General features: G+C 37.3%; 1 long non-coding RNA gene across 2 annotated transcripts in view; it reads left to right on the top strand.

Moving 5' to 3' along the window:
* LOC122164152 overlaps nucleotides 1–2,168 on the top strand; it is a 5,347-nt gene extending 3,179 nt beyond the window's left edge. For both annotated transcript variants that reach the window (XR_006170138.1, XR_006170137.1), the window contains one exon: nucleotides 1,429–2,168. This is a non-coding gene — a long non-coding RNA (uncharacterized LOC122164152). The remainder of the gene's footprint in view (nucleotides 1–1,428) is intronic.
* The last annotated feature ends 13,503 nt before the right edge of the window (nucleotides 2,169–15,671 follow it).

The raw sequence follows: 15,671 nt of genomic DNA, 5'->3' as shown, positions 1-15,671 counted from the left end.
AATCTTCTTCACAGGAGTACAAGTGTATTTGGTTAAACCCTGTAACAGACTGTATTCCCAGAAAGGCTGCACAACATAAATAAATAAATAAATAGATCAAGGACTGTAATTAGGGTTTGTCCCTGTGAAGTGCTGAGCACAACATTTATTTGTCAGTGCAATTCAGTGAGTTTGAACTTCTTAACCTGGGATTGCCATGTGCCAAAATCAAGGAGTTATAGCACTAGCAATTGGCAAACTCTAAACACAGAAATGTCATAAAAGTGATTGGATCACTAATATGAGGGTGGCTCTGAAAGTAACGCCTCCTGTTTCATGGTGTTGGCCTACAACATCAGAAGCAGATGTTGGTGGTATGACAGTAAGGGCTAAACCTTCCCACCAGTACCCCAGCACATTTTGTTGCTGTGTGACAGATGGCAGCACAGGGGCAGCCTGATAGAATGGTGTCTGACATGGAAGTGCGTGTGAAGCAAAGGTGTGTCACTGAATTCCTCCATGCTGAAAAGAAGTGTGTACACTGACATTCATCAACACTTGCTGAACATCTGTGGAAAGCAAAGTGGATGTGAGCACAAAGAGGCAGTGGGCAGTGTGTTTCAGCAGTGACAACAGCAGCTAAATAATTTCTGAGATGAACTCGGCATGTGGACTTTTTGCAACATCAGTTTTCATGAGGATTACAGTTCTGAATAAGGTGTGCAATATATTTTTCCAGTACAAATATTATCTACAGAGCATACAAATATTTATATCTTATGCTGGAACTGTTTTGCTGTTTTACTGGATAAACCAATTGAAATAATGCAGTGACACCATGATCTTTGCTCAAATATTATCTGTGGCTTTTGCCTTTGATTTTGACAACATGAAGAGAACTTAGTTATCTTCAAGGCCAGAACTAACATTGTGTTCCAGATTTATCTCTAGCATCGCTTGAGAAAAAGTATTGCGAGTCTCAGACTAGCACATGGACTGGTTTGGAATCTAATTCTTAAGGCCTTCCATCTTCCCGTTTCATCTTAGCAAATTCATGTTTCTCAGACCTCCTCAAACCATAGTCTTGTGAAGGTGTAAAAGACAGTGCATCCTGATCTACATGATACTTTTGTTGTGTCTGGAAGTTGACACTGATCATCCTGCAGGTCTGCCTGCCTGAAGGAGTGCAGTTCTTTAGCTAAAGCTGTGCAAGGACTTGGAACATAGATCTGACTGTTGCTAGTATCAGTCTTCTTCACTATAAAAGAGCAAGATTAAGGACATGTATGAATTGGTGAGAATAAATATGAAGTGTCAAAGCAATTGACTGAACAAGCAGTTCAGAAGCAAAATGAATTGTATTTTGCTTATGACCCTGTATTTCAAACTTACATTCAACGCGTTGACCCACCTTGTATATTTTAGTTTTGCATCTTCCTTATGTTGCAGATACTGCATTAGGTGTCTGGCGTCGAGATCGGGATGTGACGTCAGGAGTAGGCATTAACGAGGCGATGTCGGGATGTGGCGCGGCAGGACCTCCCCTGCTCTGTGATGGATGTCTGACGCATGCTTTAGGGGCGTAGACGAAGCACATAGGGTATATAAGCTAGAGCTCACTTGTAATAAATGCCATTTTGCTGTTCACCATATTGGTGTGAATGTCCAGTGATCTGGCCCTGGCCCTGTCATGGCCAGTATCATAGATCCTTAACACTGCATCCTTATGAATTGCATGTTTGAGAAAAACCAACGTGCCTATGAACTTATGCAACTTAAATTTTTATGCAGTCAAAATATAGCATTTATTGAGGATGTGCTCAGCCAAGTTTATGTCTATCAATGGAAATGACCATTTCATCTCTCCTCAGAAATAATGAACATAGTATACAAAGTTGTGGATGTTTCTATATTTTAGCTTGCTCTCTGGAGAGACTTAAATGTAAGTAAGAGGTAATTTGTTGATATGTATCTCTATGGAAGAAATGAAGACAGAGCTAATCTGTGTAACATATGTTAGAAGAGAAATTATGGCATAGTAATACTTATGTTAGAGTTTGAACTCCATTTACCACTTCATACAAGAATAATGCTTTCATTTTGTAATTCATGTTAACTAATTGAAGCTTTGCAGGCATGTGAAAACAAGTCATGATTAAACCTGCAGTTTGCTGTGTAGTGTATCCTTAGGAGCTCTCGTGTTTCTTTAAAGCATATCCTGGGGTACTACTGATTAAACTGTTTAAATGCTTTGTAGTATTTCTACTATTAATTAAAGTATGCAATTGATACCTAAGCATGCCCATCAGCATACAGCTGAAACAGGATTGAAAAGCAATATCAGAGCATAAGAATCTGGAAACAAATCTTAGCTGTAGATTTGAGGCCCACAGGAAGTAACAAGCCTTGAATTCTATGAGTCCAGAAGGAGAATCCTGCACTGATCAGATTTGTTTACAAAAAGGATTATAACTCAACTACTTTTAGCAGACAAGGAAAGTGGAAAAGGTTATATCAACTGCATAACATTTGAGAGAATTTCCATTTAGCATAAAAGTACAAGGAAAGTAGTATAAGGAAATATGGGCCAACGTACTAATTTCTGAGGAGGGGGAAAAATGAAGAACAACCATAAACCAACCAAAAAACATGTAGTGTGAAAAAATTAGATACTGTGAATTAAAATCAGCAAGATACTTAGAAAGTCTTGGAAATCGTTTAGCTCCAAATGATTTGTCTCAATGGCAACTGTTCCTAAGGTATGGTTTTATAGGTATAATTCTGTGCATCTGAAGTTTGAAGAAGGGACATGCCAAATGAATCCACGTGAATCAAGTTCATGCTTCCCCACTAGTACAGTAGATGTAACTTTAAACTGAAATATTAAGAAAATAGCAGTATACTAGAAACATGTCACTTAGCAGGAAAGCAAATTTGTGTAACAGAGGGCATTTACTTTCAGCTTTACATGTATCTCTGTACTGGGACTTTTATGTAAACAGTTTGCTTTTTCAAATTATTTATCTGACTCCTTGGCTTCCAGGTCACATATACAAATACGGATGGCATCTATATTGTAGAAATAACTTGAATTGAAGGTAATAAAAATGTATTTGAAGTTCCAGGCCTTCTAGGTTCGGGAGCTTCCGCTATGTATTTTTGTAACTACCTCTACCTTCACACCAACTACTCATGTACAGTTAGTGCCTTTGAAATGTAACTGGAGGTATTCAGTACTAGTTATATTGTTTTCCCCATAAAGCAGACTGGTTGACTACTGTCTACTCTACAGATGCTTTATTTCATATAAAGTGGTTTCAGCACTGGGCCCATTTATGTGAGAAAGTTAGGGTGGTTTGTGTTGAAACAAGCTTCCTTAGGTGTCTTTTCTAAGGTTATAATGTATAGTAAAGGTTGAATGCAGCAGACTTTTAAATACCTTACAGCCTTACAAAAGCTGATTCAACAGATGCTTAAGTATGTAGTTGAGTTACAAGCAGACCTTAGTTCAAGTGTTTACAGAAACAGAATATCAAGTAGGTGTTTCGCTTCATCTTCCTTTTGGAAATCAATGGCTTAAATTCCCACTGTATGTTTTGGATCACAGATTAAGAAATTATTCTGATAGCGTGAGTGTAAGTGAAAAGAGATCTCTGGGGATGATCCCTGCAAGTATGAATGGGTGCTTGTTCTGAAATTATGTGCAGAAAGCTACTTATAAGCAATATTGGTATCCTCAGAATAGTCTCTGCAAATTATAGCAATAATAAGAACATGTATTCCATTGCAAGACTGCACTGTCTCAGGAAAAGCAGTAAGTCTCTGTTTGCAAAGGTCCAAGCACTTGCCTTGAAGACCCAAATAATTTTCTTAACAAAAACAATAGCTTTATTCCTTGTACTTTCAACAAAAGCAAGACATTGATTATTTGCCCTTTGCATTTGCTTCAGAGTTCTTCCCAGTAACTGAGCTGTATTCACCCATCTTTACAGTAGGCAGACTATCACTCTGAACACGAAATAACAGTTCTTGAATTCCTGGCTGTCCAAAATTTATATACTCTTGAGTATTCTGACCCATGCTGTATCATGCATGTGTTCTCTTTAATAGTTGCATACCTCATCCATGGCCAAGAGGAAAATGCAAAGCAAACAAGTGAAGTAGCTTTGATATGTCGGTCTAGTCAAAATTAAATAACCAAAATGACATGAAGCAGTTATTTACACATCACATAACTAATCAGGAAATGCATTTCACACTTTGAAACTAATTGTGTTTTTGGAATATGTATCTTACTTTTGATTTTTGGCTAAATTAACGCTGCAAGACGCTGTTAGTCTGCATGGGGAAGTTTCCAGTGAGAGAAAACAAAACACCGTCTGTTGGGAGACAGCCAGCTGACCCTGAAATACTGTCACTCTGACTGCTCCTCAGAAGATCCTTCCAGTAATATTGTTTCAGAATAACTGGAAACCACAATCCAAGAGTGAGAGTGGATATTAAAAGCACACAATGGGGCCTTGGTATATTTTATATATAGGTGTATGGCAACAGATCAAAGTGTGATGCTATGTGCTGAGGTTCTGTCTGTTTAAATGCCCTGACTTATTGAATTCCAGAGGAGGAATGCAATCAACATTTTTGTTTTCAGGCCAGAATAGGCACCTGGTGGGAGTCAGAAATAAGACTTTTCTGGAGTCTCAGAAGCTCACAATTGATCAGCAACAAATAGAAAAATCAATCTCAGGTTCTGGAGTGGTGGAGAAAAGAAGTGGAAGGGCTCGGGAGGTATTTTTGATGATTTTGTTATTTAGAAGTGATTGAAAGCAGGAAAGAGAAACTGGAAATGAGTCTGCAGGGCACTAACTAGGAAGGATGACTGAAAAATCATATCAGTCTGTGGAAAGAAGTGAGACTATAGCAAGAAGAAAGAGAAAGACCAGAGAAGTTCTGAGGCGTCATGTAATTTCTCGACACACTCACCATCGTGCCTTCAGTTAACAGGACGAGGAAAATTCCACCTGCCTTCCTTGCTTCTTCCTCCTTGGCCTCTTCTTTCTATGCACCTACCTCCTTGACAGGAGCTAGGTGCTTCTTCCTTGCAACTTTCTTCCTCTGATTCTATGCTTGTCCACTCTCACCCTCCAGAGAGGCGTTGACCTGGCCCTGCACAGACTGGATGGGAAGGATCAGCTGGAGCAGCTGGATGCCTGTTCTCACACAATAGCCCAACTTTTCACACTCTGCAATTGTTTCACCTCCAGCAAATTCAGTTTCCCCAGATCTTGCAAAACAGTTATCAAGGTCACATGCTATTGTTTACTTTGGCTTTGCTAGAAGTTAAACTTGCCAATGGCCACTGCTATTGGTGAAAAAAGCTGCTGATTTCACTGAGTAAAACTTGAATAGCTTCTTAGCAAACCTCATTTTCCTTGGGTGTTTGAACAAGGTCAAAGAACTCATTACCATTTTCTTGCAGAGCTGTTTGGGTGTTGGTAGTATTTGTACAATTTTAAGATGCCTGCTTCAGCTTTTAGACCATACAACAATATAGACATTGCTAGGTTCTTCTCTATTGCTCCCTGCACATTAATTTATTTGAGAGATTTTCCTTCCCCTCTCAAACAAAGCATAATTATAATCAGGATAAACCACATGTAAACCTTTTGGGAACATTCTGTTGTAGCAAGAATTAAGGACATTATTGACTAAACCAGATGGGCAGCATTATGCTATTTGAACAATTTCATTTGCATATGTATGCTGTGCAAAATTAGGTGTAGAAAACACCTAGAGGCAAAGCTGGCTGTAACCTTGTAGTATATTAACTGTCATTCAGGCTTTTTAAGTGTAATAAGCACATAATGAATTCTTGATATGAAAACATGGGCTGAGGCTTATTGCCGTTTAACAAAGGGACAACAACTTAATTGCCCCAGAGCATAGTTCATTGTCAGGTAAGTATTCAGTCTAGGAAGAACAGAGTGTGCTGTGCTATCCTGTCTTGTTCATACTGGAATATGTACCAATTTAATAAAGATGTTAATCAGCTATTGTAGCAAATGTTGAATTTGACCTTTCTGTGGGCAAGGGCAGATCTGTGTTAACTGTTGGTGTATGAGATAATTACAATTAGCCACCATATTTAAAAAGATATGGTGTGTTACTACATTAAAGGATAAGTTCATTTAGTATCTTCTCACCAAAGAGATTCAAAGGAACGCAGGGTTTCTCAAATAGCTGACTTTAAATATCAGCAGGGAATCATAAAAAAGATATTCAGTTGAAATGCACAAGTGAGTTGTCTCGAATCAGGGCATCTGCTAGCACTCCTCACCACTGCCTCTCACTCTGTTAATCTGCTTTGGGACTAACAGTGGAGAAACTTGTAACCAGTTTTCTGTCAGGATAATGGTCTCTCCTGATGGATCTTTTGCAATGTGTTTGTATCATTAAATATTCATTAATAAATTGGAGACATTAAGAAACTAGACCAATTCCCTATACTTTATAGTAAAACCTAATTACAAGCTAAGAATAGAGAGAATGTTTATCTCCTTTATGGTCTCATTTTATATAATCCAAAAGCATCTAGTTACTATTCCGCGTTATTACTCAGAGGAAACTGTAGGCATGTAGTTAATAGAGAAAGTATCAGCTTTTACGTCAGCTCTACTTACTGCAATCCTGGATAAAACACATTTGTTGTACACTCTTCAGATGGCACTCACATTCTATCTTAGCCTGAAAGTTCCTTATAAACCAGTTGTTACTTAAGTTGTTGTACCTACTCACAACACCTGTGCTTCCGTTCAGTATTGTTCTGTTTTGTATTGTATTGTACTGTCAGTTGCCGACAACAGTTCTGTATTGAGTTGCCATTAAATATAAATACCAACATTTTTCTTAGAGATAACTGAAAGCATAGATCTACATATTTCATTGACATTTGGGACATTTGCCTGGTCTGATATTATGTCACGCAGTCTCTTCTTTTGAAGAACTGGAAAATTTCTATCTAGGAGTAAATAGTATAGGAAGAGCCACCATTACCAGCCAAAAGAAGCACTATGAGAGTTTTGATTTCAATTAGTGTGGAAATTTTGTATTACCACTCAGCTATTTTGACTCTTTTGCATGTAATCCAGAAAAAACATCAGGGCAATCCAAAAAAGTTACAAGACAGGAATGAACACGGTTTTTTTGTGCATGCTCCTTGGAGGGATTTGCAATATAAAAAAAGTAGTAAGCTTTTGACCATTTGATCCAAAGACATAAACAGACTCCCACTGATTTTAATTAACCTTTGATTAAGTCCTGAACTACTGTAGCTTCTTACTGGTTAATGAGGTAGTTAGGGATTTTCCAGTACTCACAATATGTTTTTTGAGTAACTTGCTATGAGTAACCTATGTAAACCAAAAGAGAATCTATGCTTTGAAGTCTAATTTTTAAGAAACTTACTACTGAATGAATTTCAAACACCTTATCTTTTCAGATTTGACTTAAAAATAAATAAATAAATAAATAGAGTTATTACAATCACCAAAGATGTTTTGGGAGATAATCAGTGTTTCCAAGCATGTCAAATAATCAGTGCAATGGAAACAACTAGAGTAGAACAGGAAAAACTTTGTATCTCCTGTGACAAAACAAAAAGCCAACAAATTATGAACTTAAGACAAAGACAAAATCTGAGATGTAATGAAAAAGAGATGCAAGATATAAACAGTAATGTACTTACTAACAAAGATTTTGCTTGGTTGGGATTGCTTATCTGAAATCCAGCTTTTGGGGTTTTTCAACTGAAACAGCAAAGCTCTATTTATATCATCTGAGTGGTAATAACAACAATCACAGTTATATCTGGGTGCATTTCATAAGAACAGCTTTGTATTTTCTTCCAGTTTGTACTCATGTCTGAATTTATTTTTTAAACCTTTGTTACCTGTGTTACTCAGCAGCTATCATAAACACACATATATGTGTGAGTTATAATATCTGTGAAATGAACGGTGTATGTAATATGCAATAAAAGAGATTTCATCGCTCCTGACTGCTTATTGTGCCTGAACCATGCAGGACAGCTGAGGGCTATGCCTAGTATCTGATGTTCTGAGGCAGCTTAAAAAAAATTAAGTTCATCAATAAATTTATTGTTGTGCTTGCATGCTGGCAATTATCCACAAATATACTCAAAATTTTTTACACATATAGGTCCACTCAAGCTGAGAGGATTCTAATTCTAAAGTAGCACTGGCCCACTTTCCCCACTGTTCCTAAGTGTTTTAAGGATGAGAATCTAAGGACAGCAGATAGATTCAGCCACTGCTGCACATTTCTCTATTTTACATGTAATTAATTAAGAGCTACAAAGGAAAAGCAGGACAAGGGTGTGAATATTCTGAGTCCATCTGGGAGAAATCTTGGTTAGGAATAAGCTGTATTTCTCCTTTGATCATCTTTCATTTATTTTTTTAGAATGGTGAAAGATCATAATTAGCTGAACTGTAAAGGAATGAAGGGAATAATAATTTAAAAGTCAGTGAGTGAGAGATCCTTCAGTCAAACTGAGTCTCAGATCAGGTAAATATTTTTTGAAAACTCATTGACATCTAGGTACTCTGTTGCTAGTCCATAGATTTCAGCTATAGGAGCATGTCCAAACTGTGCTTCATAGGGTCCTTTGACTCTACCTAAAGTGTATTTCTTTTATTCCTTTGGGGGAGAGGGTAAGAAGCCAAAGTATAGGGTTCTGCTCTTTAACTCATCTGAACAATATGTGGATAGCTGCTCTATCTTATTTCTATTTTACTTTAACATGAAGAATAGATTTAAATTATGTCTGAATCTTGCAGTCTTGACTAAGTAAGAAACTAAGGCTTTCTTTATAAGTAACGTAAAATGTTATCACTTGCTTCTGTGGCAGAGTGTAAGAAGAAAATAAAGGCGTGTTAATTCATCGATATGTTACTGTTAATACCTGCTGAGAGAATTAAGGGCAAGGATTGACTTTACTCTGAACATGTCAAAAATCCTAAGCAATGGTACTAAAATAATTACAGGCTTTTTTAATGTTTTTTTTTTTTTTATTTTAAGTAGATCCTACCAGCTCCCACCTACCATTCCTGATATCATCCCTGCTAAAGATCAGGAAGCTGCAGCAGTGGGCAGAACATACGCTATGGAGTCAGTCTCCAGACGGGGAACTGTCAAGAGTTTTCAGTATACCACAGCAGATGATTTATAGCTCTCATGCAGAAGGGATAGATGGGAACTACAGCGTTGTCAGTTCTAATTTCATTTCAGATAACGTTACATTACTATCTGAATTACTTTCCAAATGTCTGTTTATACATGTCACATCCTCATAGCTAATTATGTATCCTGCTGAAAATAAAAAACAGCTGTAGCTTTAGAGCTATAGAACAGTAAATGGTCAAAACACAACATTAAATCACAGCTGAAATCAGGCACTTTAAAAAATGACAGGTATAAGATTTATTGTGCAGCTATAAATCAGTCTGTATGTGCCTATCTGTTATGACTTGCTGTCTAATTATACAACTATGATATATTTTCCATTTGATTGCTATCTTAATCAGTATTCAATTTTCCTTTTTCTTTACTATTATTATTTCTGTGTGTGGCCTCATGTATTATTGACTCACCACTTGTCAAATTCTGTCTGAGAACAGAATTATTCATTGCTTTGGCATGTATTTCGATTCTATCTATATCTTCACAGTTATTATTAGTCCATTTTCATAACAATCACACAATTACAGAATCACAGAATCATAGCAGTTGGAAAGGACCTCTGGCGATCATCAAGTCCAACCTTCTGCTAAAGCAAATTCCATACAGGATGTTGCAATCCTTTCAGATGAGAGAATATTATCACATTCAGAAGCAGGAATGAGGCAGAAACAGCTAAAAGTCAAAGGATCTATAGATTTCGGGAATCTAATCTAAGACAGACAGGATTCTGCAATATTTAGTGTTGAGTAGCATCACATCCAGACTGCTTTCACTATTACCTTCAAGAACAGCTCTGAGTGCCCACGCTGATGTAGGCCAGGCCTTGACTTTCCAAGTCAGACCTGTTGCAGTTAAACAAAGCTTATGGATTCAGGCATTTCTTCTTGCCTTTCTCCCCACATCTGGAGGTAATGACTGCAGGGGGATTGATTCTGATAGCACAAGGGATCAATCTAGTCATTCTGTAAATGAGGGCAATTAACTCCATATAAGTTTGTGCAAAGGGCAGAGCTGACTTGTAGCAGGCTCCTATGGCAGTCCATTCAGAGGCAGAATGCCACCCCTTGATTAACTGACACATGTGAGATGTGGACATGAAGGGTAATGGGTTCTGAAGGACAACTGGCAGCATTACATACTGGAGACCTTTAATATCTTTTGCATGTGCAAATGAGACTGAATTTTGCATATAGGCATCTGATATGAACGAGTAGTTGATATGTTGCAAGCATCTTTTTTAATCACATTACCAAGGTGTCTAAATGTTTATGTCACACATCGATGTAGATGAAAATAAGACTAAAATGGCTGAAATCAAAGCTGGATCAGTAAATTAAAATTATTATCAGTATATGCAAAGTGACTTCAAGGGCTGAAAGAAATTACATGTCTACTGACTTGCATAATCACAGTAAAGAACCACAGTAGAACAACTATTAATCAACTCCACAGCTGACAGAATAGTTTTTACATGTACACTTAGCTAATACTGTCAAGATGCTTCAGTGATTTGGGAAACAAGTAAAATTATAAGAACAGGAAACTGAATGTGATCTATGAAAACGTGAGAGTCCTCTTGCACAATTTAAGTAGCTAACTTTAGAGGCTGCTGCCTTCCTACAGTGCTAGAGCAGTCTCAGGATTATGGGACTACCAGTCATCTGTGGGTTAGTCCCAAATGCCTATTGCTATGCAGTCTTTTCACGTTAGCCCTCCCAGAATTATGGTTCATAAAAGAGCTTAGCTCATTACTGTTGTTTGCTCACTGATTACTAGCTGCTCTCTATGGGTTCATATACCCAGGAAGCATGAAGCATGGTTTGGCAACTGAGGCTTTAATTCTTGTTCTGGAGCAGAAAAGGGGTCTCTCTCTAAATTACAAAGATTCAGGCAGGAGAACTAAATCAAAAGCAATGAACAGATGGTAACAAAGTGGACCGTGCTACTTTACTTCCCAGGCAGCAATTGGGAAGCACCCCTTTTTCACTTAGGTCATGTGCTTAACTGAAGTATTATACATAAAAAGCACAAAACCAGTGCCAAAATGAAATCTAACATTGCACCAGTGGAAAAAAAATGTCATAGGCTGTAAACCACTGGCATGTGACTTAATAGTCTCTCATTGTTCTTAATCCTGTTATTGTTTTCTTTGCTATTTTCAGAGCAAAAGTTCAGCAGTGATAGAAAAGGAATAGCAATGAGGGTCGGTGGAGTCCACCCAGAATTGCCTGGTGGTTCTCTCTCCTGGCTTGTTGCTAGAGCAACACTAATTCCTGCAACCTTCTCTTCTCTGATCCCCACTGCATGCTTCAGGGATAGTGCAGTGTAGCAAGCAGATGAACCCAGCCACTCATTACTCAATAACCAGCTGCCTTTGGCAGCTATCAGCCAGTATGTTTTGCTGACTGTTTGGACACTAGTAATCATGTATCGCCTGTTTTAGAACATTCCTCTCTATTCATTACATCTTTCCCTTCCACCTTCTGCTTCAAATTTCTTTACCATCCATCAGACATTCCTTGTGTAAATGATAATATTTTGAATTGATAAAAAATGCCAACAACACTAATTCATTTGACCCTGTGTCAGAGTCCCCTCTGTGGCTGCAGTTCTGCTTACAGTTAACTCTTCTGAACAGCCTTCCTCTGGCTTCATTCATGCCTCACACAGAGAAGCCCCACCTCACTCTATAAACAACAGACTCCATCTTTTTGGCATTCTCTAAGCAGCTTTGAGTGGCCACAAAAGGAAAACAAAACAAAAAAACCCTGCAGTGAATATGAAATAGCTAGCATACTTAGAAATGCCAAGTAAAGATCTGAATTATTTCTGAAAACTTCTCTCCAAGAACAGGTAATCACTTTAAAATCCAGTTTTACAAATATGACTTATGAACTATTCTCTTAGCCTGCATAGACCTAATTAACCTAATCAGTATGGCAAAGATTAATACAGAAAAAGAGCTTCTACTGTGAAAATAGAATAGTTCCTATAACATAGGAGTTAAATCTGACTTTATAAACATTAAAGTGCTCTCATGATCTCTCTACAAATATTTTATTTCTTGCACAACATATTATCTAAACATAAACCTTGGCACAGTAAAGTTCAAGTGAGAGTCTTCTGACCTTCAGTAGAAGGAGTATACCTTACAGAACTTGAGAAGCAATTCTGCTTTATGAAATTATTTTATTGACAAATATTTGTTGGAAGGAAGGTATTGTAGTAATGGAAAGGAGACACACCTAACAATGAGGCGTCTGGATGAATTTAAAGATGTTTGCAAGTACATAGATCACTGCCTTCAGGGACAGACAAAGGCTGAGTGAGATCCTGCCAGTATTGTTGCATGATATTATGATTTTTCTCAAAGGAAAACTAGTCTCCCATCACTTTTTTTCTAACCTGTGTGGCATGATTTTAAACGGATGGGATCTTTGCATGTACGTCAGTGTACAAAGCAGGACAGAAAATGTTTTGAGATTTTATGTGATCAGAATTTTAAAGTAGGAGAAATAACACTTCTGACGTTTTCAGAAATATGACATTTCTGAAAGTGTAGACTACTCATGACTATGAAATATTTTAGCTGTCTGAGTCTTGTAAAGTAAGACTCAGTAACCTGTGGTATTCACATGTGGCCAGGTACTGTCTTCTGAGCTGAGCTGAGTCTGTACTACGAAAGAACACTCAATTTCAGAACTTACATGGATGACAAGTTTAAAATTATCATTGTAAATTCTGCACTGATGTACACATCGTACAACTCCAATAAAGATAAAAGGATTGTGTGGTTCATATATCAGAATTAGGTGCTCGTGCATAACTGAAAATCTCTCTACAAAAAAAGAATTTTTTACATCTGAGACTTTATATCCTCTGCAACTTTCCAAATACCTCTAAAGTCAAAAAATTAAGAAAGTCTGACAATATTCTTCTACTTCCAATACTGAAAGAAGTAACAATCCTGACATGGAAGCCAAATTCGGGTTGGCTTTCTCCATGTGGATGGGGAAAGTAGTATTTATACAGCTGAATTTTCATTGGCTTTCCTGCTAAGACTGAAGAATTGCAGGAGCTGACTGTGACAAAAACAGGTGGCACACAGAATTGATATTTGACTACCACTGAATTTCACGTCACCCACTGAGTCAGCATACGAAGACAGCAGAACTGGGTCACCATCAATCTACTATCAGCCAGTACAAAATTGTGACTTTGGAGCAAACCTTCAGCTCTCGCTTTTTATCCCCTCAGCCTCCAGCAACTCACTCCTTGTCAGCTACAGGTTTTTATAATTTAAGTCAATAGCCAAATACCTTAACATAAAACAGTTAATTTATGCCACTTCAAAAAGGAACTGCTCACCAACCACAGCAAACTCTTCCTGTAAATCCCTCACACATCACAGCAGTTGCTCTTTAAGGACTTTCTGAACGAAACACCTCTACCCTGGAATGAGTGGTATTCAGAGCAATGTGTCAACTACCAGACTTGTTAAATTTTGGACTTGGAGATTCCTGACTTGGCCCTAGAGCCATATTGGTGATGCATGGTAGAGATAACTTCCATAGTATTTGGAGGTATTTGGAGGACTTTTCATGAAATTTGATGCTAAAAAAGAAACTCATGGGACTGATCTCAGTTGTGCCTATAAGAAAGTATGCAGGATGCAGCAACGCAGAATGCCTAAATCAGTGACTTCATTTACCATCCAGTGCCAAAATCAGAAACATTATCTAAAGCCACAAGCTGCCTTCATATCAAGTGCTGTTCAGCTGGTGTTTCATTGTTACCAAATATTCAGAAAATATTGCCTATAGCTCTAAAATGTTCTGCATACATAGGAATTCTCATTCCATATCACAGCTTTTTAGTTTTGAATCCAGCAGACACATCATAATAGAATGTTTAAATTGTATGTGCACAATGATGTGTTCATTTGGACCTTTGGTCCCTCCCAACAATTCAATATATTGAAATTTTTAAATCTCAAAATTCAGTTAGCAAGTTGAGTTATCATCTTCCAAACAAATGTTTTGATAAACATACCTAGAACTTCAGAACATCGTATCTACTCAATTCACTACAGCTACTTAACTTCAGCACAAACTTTGTTTTTGGGAAAAGCCATAAAAATTGAGATCAATTTTTCTCTGTGCTATTTATAGGTTAGCGTGTTTTGTGTGTAATACAGCTTTTAGATTTACCAGTTCTTATCCCTAGAATTCCTAGACAGTACCTAATTGTAAGCAATGGAAATGTTCCTACTCCCAGGACTTCATAGGTAAGACTTTAGTACTTCTATTACTTGTAACAAAGTGGTCATCTTCTAAACATGAAATGTTGAAGATCTGATCCTTGGGTTAGGAGATTCACATTCTATTGAAGACAGTGAGCACTTTCTGTGGAGTTTAAACCAATACAAAATACATTAACCAGCCTTTCTGCTCTAGAGTTAGTAAGGTTGGCAATCTTGTCCATGGCAGGCAGGTTGGAACTAGATGATCTTTAAGGTCCTTTCCGCCCCAAGCCATTCTATGGTTCTGTGATTCCTATTAAGTCTCAAGGCAAGACTTCTCTAAGAGAGAGGAGCAGGAAATCTGAAAAATAGCATTCTTCTTAAAACACTAGTTAATATTTAAGTGGTGATAATGTTCCTCCACCAAGAGTGCATTAGATCCCTCCTTTTAATGGAAAAACAGAGCTTTCAATCCTTAAGCTGCATTATTCTCTTTTAATTGTTCATTTCCTCTCTACTATTTTTCTATATAAAATATCTCAAGAATTTTTGACACAGAGATGCATTTGACCCTAAGATGCATAAAAATGTAAGCCATATGAATAAGAGAGCAAATACTTGTGAAGAGTTTCATGAATTCGCTTCAAAACAAATTTTATAGTAACTTGAAATTTAAAAAAAATTATCACACAAGTTACATTTTTATTCCTTCACTGTTCCACATAGAATCTGTTCCAACAGAAGCATCTGTTGTGCTTTTGTCCTTCATCTGCCCCTCTTTCATCTCAATACATCAAAAAGAAGTTTTGTAATAGTGGATGTAGTGTGTCAAATTAGTGTGTCGTATATTCATTAGTGTGTATATAATGTGTCATATTGAAAGGACTATCTTTCTATATGAATAATATTTTTACTAGTTTCCTAAAAAAATAAAAAACAATCAAGTTCTTGAACTTGATTCTTGGTGCAAGAACTGAGATAAGCTTTACACTTCTTAACAAGCACCTAAAATCAGGAGATGAAGTTTACAGTTACAAGTGGCACCTGTGCCCTGAAGAGATTTTCCAAGACATTGGGCAGACCCTGTCTTTTCCAGGTTTTGAAGGACATGACTTACAGACCGTAGCCTTCTTTCAGTTAAGCTAACTGAATGTAACAACCATGTAACAACACTGCCCTTGTAACCCGC

Source organism: Centrocercus urophasianus, unplaced genomic scaffold (assembly GCF_019232065.1).
Source record: "Centrocercus urophasianus isolate 14NV4802_14NV808 unplaced genomic scaffold, USGS_Curo_1.0 seq_25, whole genome shotgun sequence".
NCBI lineage: Eukaryota > Metazoa > Chordata > Aves > Galliformes > Phasianidae > Centrocercus > Centrocercus urophasianus.
Note: the sequence above shows the minus strand (reverse complement) of the source record. Positions and strands in the feature narration are given on the sequence as shown.